Source organism: Amphiura filiformis, chromosome 4 (assembly GCF_039555335.1).
Source record: "Amphiura filiformis chromosome 4, Afil_fr2py, whole genome shotgun sequence".
NCBI classification, from domain to species: domain Eukaryota; kingdom Metazoa; phylum Echinodermata; class Ophiuroidea; order Amphilepidida; family Amphiuridae; genus Amphiura; species Amphiura filiformis.
In genome coordinates, this window is record NC_092631.1 from 63,046,158 (window position 1) to 63,059,915 (window position 13,758).

Genomic DNA, 13,758 nt, shown 5'->3' on the forward strand with positions numbered 1-13,758 from the left:
TTAATCTAGTAGTATTTTTCAAACTGTTTACTTTAATTTGGAAGCTTTCTGATACGCACTGTATATTGAATTCTCACATGGGCATCTCGCCACCATATTTTTTTCTGCATAAATTCTCCTGCTTTTCTCGTGTCCTTTAAATAACCTGGCATTCCCGTTAATTGGCTTTTGTCTAACACACGCGTCACGTCACGTCACGTCACGTCACGTCACGTCACGTCACGTCGCGTCACGTTGAAATGTTATCAAAAGTTCATAATAAATTATTAACTCCACAATTACCCTTATCTCCCTACGTGATAAATAGTCCGTGAAATAGTCCATGGAATTCCAGCTTTTCATCAATGCCGCAAAGCACAGCAAAGCTTCAATGAATAAAATAATCGGGATTGCTGGAACTACTTTTAAACCACAGCCCGTATCCTAGTTTAGTGTAGCCTCTTTTGCAGGCGGTGCGTTTTCGCTTTTCTCAAACTATGAGTGTGATAAAAACACGAGTAGCCTGCGACGGAGGCTACGTACAGTGCGCACACCACTAAATAATGCTCCCACTGAAACACACGTGAAAATGGCCTATCAAAACAAAATAAGCTACCTCATTCGCGTGTTTCGGACTTATAAAACACGTTAGCCATTTTTGCAGAATCTGTGAGGTATATGATGCGGTATTATTTGGTCTTCTTTGATGGCGGTGTAAATAGCTGGTCATATAATTCGCAGTAGGGGATATTTGCTCTCGTCTCGGTTGTCTTTTGCTCCCTTTTGCATTTGGCAACAAATGTTGCCAAATGCTTTCTTTCACCCGCATTTCTTTCTTCTGGCAACATTTCAAATCGCTATAACATCCACATACTAAGTTGGATTTTAACCAAACTTGGTCAGAATGACCACTGACCACTCCCATTTATGGTTTGTACCCCAATTTGACCTTTGACCTTGATTATATAGTTGAAAATGTGATTTTTTCACACAAAAATACTAAGGCTTCTAGACGATTAAGCCGATTTCCACCAAAATATTTTAGAAGAATCCCCTACCCATGCTTCATATAGGATGTACACAAATAAGGGGTCAAAGGTCATTTTCTTCTTTCTGGCAACATTTCAAAATGAGTCTAGCACCCGTATACTACATCGGATTTTGACCAGGCTTGGTCACAATAATCACTGACCACCCCCATTAATGTTGTGTGACCATGACCCTAATTTGACCTTTGACCTACTTGATATGGCCAAAATGTGATTTCACGACATTTTTTTCACATGCCACAAACCTTGTGGGAAGCACAAGTGGGTAAGTGGCTACTAAGTTTCCTATATGGCTTCAAGGTCAAAGGTCATTGAGGGGTCATTTGTGTTAAAAGTTTGATCTCACTCCAGACTCAATGGATTTGATCCAAACCTAGTCCGAATTAATTAACCTTGACCTTGACCTGACATGTTGAATGACCTTGACCCACGTATGACTTTTGACCTGAAAACAGAGGTCAACAATAAATGTTACCAAAAACGTTTCCACAGTGACCCGATGTGCAATCTACCGTTGAGGGGCCAAAGGTCAAATAAAGGTCAAGGCCAATTCGTTGCCAAATGCACATGTGCACATGTGCTCACAATGAACCCTAGTTCTTTTCTTCTTTCTATTCCGTTTCGCAAGTCCGAATTTAAATATCAAAGCTTACTAGTCCGAATAATAAATAAGGTTTGCTACTTGAAGTTGGAAAAAAGGAGGCGGGTCCGTGGTTCTTAGGTTTAGGATAGTTCTCTCGGCTTTCAGACATCTCCTCGTGTGTTCGTGGTGTGGACGGCGGTGTGAAGTTGGCGCGAAATCAGGTGGTGTATGACGTGCAGTCCCTAAATTCAGTAAATTTTCATCGTCAACCGTGTAATTGAATGGGATTATTTTGAAATTTTAAAACGCTTGAATTATCACAAACAAATAGGCCTATGTTGATAAATAATATAATTACAAGCTAAAACCGTTGGGGTTCGATAATGAACCCCACAAAACTAACCGAGTACATGGAAAATGCCATACGACCGGGCGGTTTCACGAGTTGCCGGCTCGATCATGTCATCCGCCGCCTGCGCGAAATGTTGAACTTCATTGCGTAAATGACAGCTTGTCGCCCATTTACGACCGCACAACAATAAAATCACTCCGCGTTTGTCGTGGCTATTGTGATGCGAATCGTCATCGTGGTTTAAAGCTGGTAGGACCTACATTTGTATAGGCCAAGTAAAATTAATAAGGAATATTTTTCATACAAATACAAGTAAATATTTTGCCATAGAAAAAGTCATTTTTAAATAAATGATCGTGTCTGGAAATTCATGGAAGGTAAAATCGCGAATCTGTTTGCCCTTTTACGTGCATTTCGATGGGGCTTATTTGGTGGTGTGCGGCCGTCAGCAATCGCCACGCCGATAACCATTTCACTGTGGGCCTGGGATAATGACTCGGGTTCGATGCGGAAACACCCCGGGAAAAACTAAACGAAATCGTGAACTGATCCGTATGACTTGTTTGTAACTTTTAAGAAGATATCAACGTGACGTGACGTGACGCGACGCGACGTGACGTGACGTGACGTGACGTGACGTGACGTGGCGTGACGCGTGTGTTAGACAAAAGCCCGTTAATTGGCCTTCGAAAGCTGAAACAACTGTCCTTCATTACATCATCATCATGAATCTGGGAGTAAACGTTACGTTATTACAGAGAATCCACGGAGATGGTAACGAAACCACCTCAATTATAAGACGAGTGTGTGTATACCCAGTAAACACAAATGTTTTACAGAAACCATTTAAATGTCGCGTTTTTATAAAAAGGGTAAAAAAACCGTTTTAACAACATTCAATTTTTTTTTGAAAACATTCTAAACAGAATGTGACTTAAGTATTGACAAAACATTTTGCAATGTTTGCCCAAAATATTTTACAATAACGTTTTAAAAACGTTTTATGACTTAATTTAATTCCGACATTTAAATGTTATTTTAATAACATTTAAATGTCGGGTTTTAAAATGGCTTAGAATTAACGTTTTAAGAACATTTTTGTGTTTGCTGTGTAACGCGGTCAATGCTGAATATATTTTTCACATGTTTTGTTTTCTTGTTGCTATATTCAGTATTATATTAGTCAACCGTTTTTAATATCAAAAAATGCTTCCTTTAAAGGAGTTTGGCTAGGATGCTCCCTCGAGTAAGGTCCTTGGCATGTCCTGTTTCTTTAGTGTACTGTTATAATTTTATATACCCGTCACTGTTCTCCATTGTTATCAAAATATGGTATGATCAACGGGAACGTTAAATGCAGTAGAATGCCAAACCCCGGGACAAAAACATGCGTTGTGGATGTACATTCTCCCCCTCCATCCAAATAAGGAACCACATTGATCTATCTTTTTTATGCACCCGTTACACTTTTTCTTGGTTAAACTGAACATAAAGTCAGTCGAATCTTCCTAGAAATTTGCAGTTATACCGAGTAACATTACACATTAGAGAAGTATTCGACATCCTTCAGTTGGAAATTAAGAAAGTAACTCTGATCGTATTTATCATTGCAAATTAATTCGTTTCCTACGTCTCACAGAACGGAGTGGTTTTTTTTTGTATTTCATGCCCGAAATCGGGCTTTTATTTTAACATTTTATGCGTTGCAAATAAAAACAGTACAATAATGATACAAGCACACAAAAAAAAAATACAATAAGAATATACAATACAGACAAATTCCAGTGGTAATATAACACAATACAATATTCAAAAATTCACCACCGAGGCCGAGACAAGCATATAAATATATAAATAGTGTCATGAAATTAATAATTCCAGTACACTTTTATGGATTTGAGGCGGCACCACACCCCCCGACATAACCGTGACCATCCCCGCATTCCTCTCAACAAATTTGGAGAAAAATGCAAAAATAGGCACACAATTGGCCAGGGGTGCAGCACCACCTTAACAGTATACATAAAATGCAATAAAGGCTGCTAAGATATCCAAGATATAATGCATCACAACAAACTGAGAAAGGGATCCCACTTTTTAAAATGTAAGTCCAACTTCAAATTTCTTTGTGCACAAAAATGTTCAAGCTTCAAGGTATCAACTACAATATTTTTGAAACCATTAAAAGAGAGGTTAGCCTGCTCGCATCTACACTTGTAAATATATACGGAGTGTGATATTAAGACAAAATACAAGAACATAATAGAAGGCGCATGAGCTGTATCACAAAGCAACCCAGTCTTTCTACTAAAGTGCAAATATTTTAAAAGCACTGTACGGCATTCTTAAAGTGCTAATATTGAGCACATTAATGCAGTGATAGCGCCATCTCTTGTTATTCAGTTTATTCCGCATATAAAACGTTTTGAAGCTATTTTGACACAATAAAATATATAAATGACTAAAATTTTACGCTAAAGCATCCCGGAAGTGTGGCGGGGGTGTACGGCAAGGCCCGCAGAGCTGGCATAGTAATTGTTTGCGGGCAACCCAACCCAAACCTCCACGTGGTGTCGGATGGGTAACGCTAACTTGGGCAATGGGGAACAGGCATGGAAGCGACGATTTCGGCGTAGTCGGAGACCATGTATAGTTTGACCACGGTCTAGCCACCTCTTCTGCTGATTCGTCCTGGTGTGGCTCTGAGAAGACTCCATTTTCTGAGAAGACTCCATTTGGTTTTTGCAAGGAAATGACAGGAAATTAACGCACAAGCATCCGAGAGGAATTAACGTAAAAGCAAACGTTTGGACACATATACAGCATAGCATAACCAAGGTGCAGTGAAGCATATAAAGTATTCATGGTATTGTATGGAAACAAAGGTATTGTTCACGAGAGAATTGTACAGCTGGTGGTGCAACCCTCTTCAAACAAATGCAAACGCAAACGGTGTGGTGGAGGGGTGGGCTGTAAAATAAGGCAAACTACAAAAGAGTAATAGCAATCAAGGTTGTCCTACAGGGCTAAAAGAAAGAAGAGCTATCAAAGTTGCCCCGCAGGGCTAAAAAGAAACAATAGCAATCAAATTCAAACTATAAATTATCCCCCGATAGAGGGCAGGGTATGAAGAATGAGGGAGGGGGAAAAGGTAGAAATATGACGGACTGTTTCTAAGTATGAAACGGCACCCATTTCATATTTGCACACAGCCCGTCACTCATTTCATTCACCTTGCTTTCATGCTCTGTGGAGCTCTTCTATATTGGAACTACATTAGTTGCAAGTCTTTACTATGGAAGTCGGCGGCCTCAGCCCTACCAGGCTTGCGGCCTATGAAGCCACCGTTTTTTTAATTTACAAAACCTTTCAGAACTTTCACAATTTTTAACTAAAAAAACAGCAAATGGCGCTATCACTGCACAAATGTGCTCAATATTAGCACTTTAAAACTGTTATACAGTGCTTAATATTTGCAATTTCGTCGTCCTCCAGTTTCTGGATTCTAGAAAACTACTTGGGACAAGTTGCGTTGTTGTAAACACAACAACTTTTCGACGACGATTGAGGTAATTAATTTTTACCGTTGCAGAACCCAACGTCGTCGTAAAACTCACTATTAAGGTCCGTTCATACTACCACCGCAGTTGAAATGCGATGCTTTGCGATGAGGTGCGTTGCCGCACTATATCGTACTACAAACTACTGCATTGCGATATCGGAATGAAGTTAAATACATTTTAACTTGGAAATGCGACGAGTTGTGTTGAGTTGCGGCAAAAAGTAATCGATATATCGGCATCGCAAAGCAACGCATCGCAAATGCGGTGGTAGTATGAACGGACCTTTACACTGCACATACACTTAACCCTACAACTTTGACCACCTACTACCAGTGGCGTAGCCAAGGGGAGGGGGAAAGGGGCAGCTGCCCCCCCCCCCGCCAGTGAGAAGTCTTGCACCCCCCCTGTGGGATGCTTTTATTGGGGTACTTTTTAGCCCATTTTTAACCATTTTCGTCAAATTTGTCCACCTTGAAAGTTGCTTTACCCCCCTCCCCTTTTGCCCACCCTCTGAAAAGTACTGTCTACGCCACTGCCTACTATCCCTAGACTTCCCCGTATTCCACTTGCCCATTGTGCATACTCTGGATATTGTATTTAAGCTTAAAACTCTGATTTAATTAATGTGTGCACAATTGATAGATTTTCACATGTGTTCTTTTCAGTCACCCTACTCCCTCTGTTTGTTAGCTTCCCAAGTGGACTACTGACTTTGGATTGCGGTCAGAGATGCTTAACACGGCTGTCTATGAGCTTCTATGGATGAGATTGTCGGAAATCTGGCCTACTAAAATTGGCCATGATGTAATGCATCTTTAAATGGATCTGGCTTGTGATTGGTCGCCCGATCTCGTTATGGTTTAAATCCTCCGGGTACCTGTCATTACCATTAATAACTACATGGTACACAAGTATGTGGCCTACCCCGCCTTTGTGTTGTGTAATTGCATGAACGCGTCAATAAGTGCATGAACGCGTCTTGTATTTGCTTGCGGTTAAATTTGATTGATAAACAAGTATGATTGACAGTGTGAGTGTTAGGGACTTTGCCCGTTCAAAATTCCGTTTAAAATTGAAAGTCCATAGTCTATTTTTAATATGGAATTTCGCGATTAATAAACTGGCAGATTCTAAAATCAGAATTGTTCAGTATTGAAGTGCCAATACAATTATGACATTATGATATGCGGCATTTAATAATATAAGCCTACGTACACTTTACTTTTACTGTCACTAATATAATTATATAAACTTTTTCATAACAATTTTATACTAGTATTTTGATGTAATTAATATCAGTATAATTTCGAGTTCAACTGAATGCTTTCATCATGATTAACATCAAAAATAGACTATGGCATAGTCTATACTATCCCGGGCTAATTGTCCAAGATTAATACCAAATAAAGTCAGAAAATGTCGGAACTGCATTTTTTCTGTACTTAAATCTTCTAATTTACCAACACATAGACAACTCGGTATCAATCAGGTATCGTGTGGAATGAAATGTATATATATAGGTACTTCCTGGTTGAAAAATGAATCGGTTTGCAATCAAATAATCATGATAATGTTTACATAAAAAATTATATCTTTGTCTATGATGCGTAACATAGCAACCTGCGAACATTGAACGTAATGAAAATGTCACCTTACCTGGTTATTTGCGTATACCACAGGTCGTCCAACAATAATCTGTTGTATAAACTGTTGGTAACCGTAGAACAAAAGTAGCCTTTAATGCAGTGCGCTCGATTAATCGTGAACTTTATGCCGACCAAAAGAAACAAAACATACTATGAATATTATGCATTATGTTATACATGGGTCATTTGCTTTGATATACTTTAACATGCTCAAAACGGGAACTTAAACCTGTTGCAACTAGAACGTATGCAAATTGACGAGACATAATATATAGGCTAATTGTACAGGTAGCTACAGGTTTACCGGTATATTGTCTAGATTGGTTATGTTAGTTCAGAGTTAAAGAATTATAGCTTAGGATAAGGGGAAGGTAATAAATATCATAGGGTTATTGGGGTGTCGACCACTAATTTAGAGATGTTTCGAAAATTCAAGGTAAGATGTTTTTCCCGCCTGTATCAAAATCCTTCACTTTATCTTTTTATGGTGCGCGCCCTCGCAGCAAAAACAAAAAAATTGTTTTAACGTTATAAACGTGTTATAAACTTGTATTTGTTTGTTCAAAACGTTTTGATAACATTTAAATGGCGGGTAATACAAAGGTTATAAAAATATTTTTTTAAACGTTTTATTAGAACTGACTCAGTTCCTTAATAATCGCGATACTCCGATTATATTGACGACCGAATTAAAAAGACTAGTTTGCGTATGACGTCCTGTCAACCAGACCAAAAATGCTGCACTGCGCAGGTCAGCAACTAATCACGTCGCACGTTTTCACTGACGTCAGACGCAAACTAGTCTTTTTAATTCGGTCTTCAATTATAATAGCGCGAGAGGGCTACCGGTTGAGTTGAAGTAGGAGTAGTCAGTAATGATATATGAGGTATGAGGTGAAAATATGAGGTGAAAATACTGGGCGACTCTGTTATATGTATTGTACTATTTGAACTTCTGATCATAGAAACTTATTATATCATCCCTTCATAGGAACTAGCAAAGCAGCAAGATGGCAGTTACGCTAACATTGATCATTTTCATCATCGCAATTCATGGAACAAGTTGTCACGTTACGGTAACTTCTACACCACCAGACTTGACTTACTTGACTTAACTGCTCAGGCGGGTGTGGCCCTTTGCCCTCTGCCGAGTAAGCCTCCTCAAATCAGTTCTGTCTGTCTGTTGCTTGTGTCTTTGCTTCATGTGGGGTCATTCCCAAGTTCTTCTTCTGAATTTGGTCCTTCAATCTGGTTGGTGGACGACCTGGTGGTCTTTTCTTGCTGAAGTCATTAATGTAGACTTGGTGGGGAAGCCGATGTAGAGGTATCCTGAAGATATGCCCAGCCCATTTCAAACGTCTCCGGCAGATAACATCATTGATGGAGCAGAGTGAGACTCTGTCTGATGTAATTGTTGCGGATTTTGTCAAGTAGTGAAACTCCAAGCATTGCCCTAAGGCATCGCATTTCAAAAACATCCAGTCTGTGTCGATCGGATTCACGTAGCGCACAGGATTCGGCAAGGACTATCTCATGGTCACTCACTCCGGGTAGTGGAATACATTTATTGACAAGTGATGGTCTATTTGTCAGGAACAAATCCAATGTGTTGGTGAGCCTTGTTGGAAAGTCAACCATTTGGCTGAGACCAAGGTCATTAAAAGTAGAGATGAAGCAGTTATTAATTGCTATAGTATACTGATGGCTGACGATCGTATCGTTTTCCCAGTTAATGTCTCGGAGGTTAAAGTCGCCACTAATCCAAACAGTCGCAGCGGGATTGCATTAGACAATTTGACGAATGGACTGGCACAAATTCCGAGCATGAGCAAAATCATTCTTTGGTGGCCTGTAAGCTGTTATGATGATGAGGGGCTGTTGATTTACCATCTCAACTTTATTGACAACTAGTTCACTATCACCTTCAAGCAGGATTTCACCATCGACGAGATCACATTTGGTGGCAAGTAAGACACCTCCCCATCCATCAGGGCGATCTTTTCTGATTGGGGGGTTGAAGCCAGGAGGCATCATTTCACTACTCAGATAGGATGGTTTGAGCCAAGTTTCATTGGCAATTATGATGTCTGGTTGGCAACTTTCCACAGCCTCCCAGAATGCTTTTTTTTTGGCATTCATGCTTTGCAGGTTTACTGACAGGACCTTTAAAGGCCTGGAAACATTACTTTTCGTACCTGGTCTGTTTATAGGAGAAGATTGTTTGAGTGGAGATCCAATGACTGGTTCAGAGTTAATAGATACATTGCTGTGGTTTGTAGCATCTTGTATAGATGTAGCAGATGTGAAAGAATCCACAGATGAGTTTATGGTAGAGGTATCCAAGTCAGACAAGGCTTGGAACTTGTTTTCAGTTTCAGTTTTACTTACATAAGAATCTAGTATGGAGGATGAATGATTGGGAGTATCACAGGCCGCGCATATCCAGGACACATCTGATATATTTAGGCCCTGCTAGGTTAATGAGGACATGCCCATACAGTCTGTGTGATACCAGGTGTTACAAGTATCGCAAGCTACGGCTGTCCGTGTACGAGACCATCGAACTGCCTTCTTACAAACTCCACAAGGATACTTGGGGGCATAGGGTCCTGGATTCATTTCAGTATCGTGGGATTGAGCAATCAATAATATGGCAAGGTACAACAATACAGATTTCTTGTTCAGATATGATGGCAAAGATTTAGTATGATTAACATGCAGGCTGGAAATCCATGAAGCTTGTAAGAACTTATGGTTTGAGTAGTGATTGGATTCAGAAAAGCTTACGGCTGGATACCACATGAAGGAGTCCATATTCAAGGTGGTTGGTTGGATCACTTCAAAGGGAGTGGCATATTGGTCAGACATGGCAAAGTTGGTAGCCAAAATTGGCAGGAACAGGAACACTGATAAAGTCTGCATATCAAACATGGTTCAAATAACTGACCTTAGTTCCAACGGAGGTAGAAGGAGGACATCAAACCTATGTAGGATGCTATAGGTTGATGCAGCACAATATACTAAAAACGCTAGCTGATCAATGTAAACAAAGCAGTGATCCAAGATGGCCGCTGGGCAATATCCCCGCGAAAAATTCCACAAGGCAAAAGATGAAATCATTGGTCTCAGAAGGGAAACTTCTAAGCGTGGATCAGCCACAAATAGTCCAGGATGATGAATAAACGCTGTTGTTGGAAACAGTAACAAATCGGAGTTCCAAAACCAAGGAAAAAGGGTATGCAAAAGGTAACCAAGGCGGAGGTTTTCGAAAATACGAGTTCCCGTGATCAGGACCTTTAACCTAATCATGAGAAACTCCAGGTATAGATTGAAGAGGCATGGTGAGAGAAGACATCCCTGTCTAACACCAACTAGGACTTCAAACCAATCGGTGATCTTAACATTTACCACGACTGAGCATTTGGTTGTTTGCTCATACATTTTTGCAATGAGGTTCACCAGTTTGGTGTCTACTCCTACTGATCGCAGACATTTCCAAAGGGCCTCCCTCCATATGGTGTCAAATGCTGCCTTGAAGTCTACAAAGTTCCAGTGTATTGGAATGCGTCTTTCTTTAGCCTTTTCAAAGATTTGGCGTATGTAAATACCGCATCTGAGGTGCCTCTGTAACCCCTGAACCCACACTGTTCCTCTCTCAGATGGTTATCTACAGTCTCTTGTATTCGGTTAAGAACCATCCTACAGAATACTTTTCCCGGGATTGACAGGAGGGTAATAGCTCTGTAGTTGGCTAGGTCCAGTTTGTCGCCCTTTTTGTACACAGGGGTTATTAGACCTTACTCCAGTCTTCAGGGATGTTTTCCTTCAGCCCAGGCAGTGTTGATGCTCTTCAACAACATTTGTTTCAACATGGGTCCTCCTGCTTTCAACACTTCTGCTGAGATCTTATCCCAACCACACGCTTTGTTTTTTTCAAGCTTCTTGATGGCCTCTTCAACTTCATATATTGAAAAGGGCAAACTTGCTGTAGCGGGGTTGACAGGCTCCGGGATGGAGTTAAGTAAGTTACAGTCTCTGGGGAATTCTGTATTCAGATTTTTACTGAAGTATTCCTCCCAGCACTTCATTACTTCCTCTGGGGCTGTTTTCAGTGAACCATGTTTGTCTTTGGCTGCAGTTTGCACTTTGGTTTTATCACCTGCTAGTTTTGTGACTTTCTTGAGAGATCATGGCTTATGTTCTTTGCATGGGCTTCTTCCATTTCTTGAACGTCTTTTTCAAGAAGTTTTCTTTTCCACTGCTTCACTTGATATTTGACCCTTTTGTTCAGCTTCCGATAGCAGTTCGTGTTTGGAGCTGAGGGGTTGTTTAACATCAAGACTCTGGCTTTTCTTCTCAAGTGGCACATTTTCCTGACTTCTTCGGGCAATCCCTTCACTTGGCGAGACCTCCTGATACCAACTGATTCTTCAGTAATTTTGTTTGTGGTGTCTCTGAACTTAGCCCACAGGTCTTCTACATCAGTATCCTTCAGTTGAAGCAGGGGTTCAAAAGTACCACCAATCTTGGCTCTGCATAGCCCCATTGTCCGCGGCAGATTGTCCGCGGCACTTAAAACGGAACATGTTGCTGAAGGTTATTGTCATCTGTACAAACCAATAGGGGTGCAACATTTGAATCTGTACCTTCTATCGGTTTGGTTTTATATCTTGATTATTTCAGTAAATCCAATGAAGTATGGACTTTATTTTTGGGATATGTTTATTAAAAAACGGGCATATAGAGAGTTTGCGAAATGCAGTTCCAAATTTACATCGCCGCCAATGTCATTCATTGTTCATTAATTGTAGGGTTTTTACAGTAGAATGGTTTTGGAATAGATAGCCTAATCTTCTAGACTACGAAGTAAACTATGTTGTACCTCATTTCGCATACTCTTCATTGATACGTGGCAGTCTTATAATTAAGACACATTGTGAATCCTCTGGTTTATTATTCCATGTTCTAGTATTTGTTTGATTTAATAATCTTGCGTACACCAATATGAATATCACACATATCACTATAAAATGAATGAAACAGACAAAAAAAAGTAGAAAAGAATGTTTACGAATGTATGAATGAATGAAAATCCACTTTTTTGAAGCACAAAATACAATTTTAAGTACAACCAAATGGCTTCAATTGTACCTTCATTTTGCAAAATGTGTATGGATAAACAAAACTCCCTTTTCGCTTCTGCATTGGACACCCAACACTATATGTTTAAAGCAACAATTTATACATACATACATACATACATAAAGGTATTTATATAGCGCCTTTAAAATTTATCAAGGCGCTGAACAAGGAGAGAAAGGATGGGGAAAAAAGAAACACAGTGGAACAAGAAAGAAGCTAACTGAAAAGGTGAGTTTTCAGTTTCTTCCTGAAAACTGGAATTGATGGAATTTATATAATAATATGAACACGAATGGCTTCAACTTGGCGCTTCATTTAACCCATTTTCGGATTTTTCAAACTAAAGATGTTCACAATAATAGTGCCAGAATGGTTCACCAAATGGCTTCAGTTAGGCCTTCAGTTTGCAAAGGTTTTGTTAGTTCAATAAGACATGTGTTATTTACAAGTGAATACAAATGATTTCGAGCATTTGGGACAGTAGGAACAGGTATGCCACATTTGTCAATTGATAGTTAATTGATAATCTGTTCTCTGTTGACAAGGGGCAGTCTTCAGTGAACGGCTCTTTTCAGAACCACCAAACCTTTTACATTAGCAGATTGGCGAGGTCTGCTTGTTCTCTGTTGACAAGGGGCCGTTTTCAGTGAACGGCTCTTTTCAGAGCCACCAGTAGGCAAGGGGCGGTCTACATGTCTCATTCTTAGGTACTTTGTCCTGAAGAAGTCAGAGCTACTCCTGACGAAAGCTTGACAGGTCTGAAGTTGTCCGACGGCGAACCCGCTAAAACCCCGCTAATTGTTATGAACTCCCGTCGTAAAAGCCTATCCAACAATTTGCCTATCCCACAAACTGCAATTGTATTTCTAAAAAAAAAACCCTATTCTTGTTCTGAACTTGTGATATAAATGTTCATAAACACTATAACTTTGAAACAAATTCAAATTAACAAGTATTATCATCCAAAGGTGGTTAGACTATAATCATCGTACACTTTTGAATCGGATGAAACCTTGACAAAAGAGAAATCAACTAATTACCAAACACTTTGGCATTGCTCTTGCAAAGTATCATTAAAAACCGTCAATATCGAAAGGAGTATTTAGTGTGTTCACCCTGATATGACTGATATCCAATAAACAACAGCACTGTGATAATAATAATAATTAATACATTTTGGATTTATAAAGCGCCTTTCTCCAGATCTTATAGGACTCAAAGCGCTGTAATTTCGCTGCAATGGTGAATCATCACAATCAGATCGCATCAACTAGGCCAGTTGCTGCCGAACGGCGCACACCTATCCGCATTTAGATTGTAACATCCACCAATTATCTGTGCAGCTCCCCAAATTCCATTGGGTGAAGGAAGTTTTGATAACCAAACAACTAATCACCGATTTTTGCGATACAGGAGGAAACCGGAGATCCCGGAGAAAACCTGC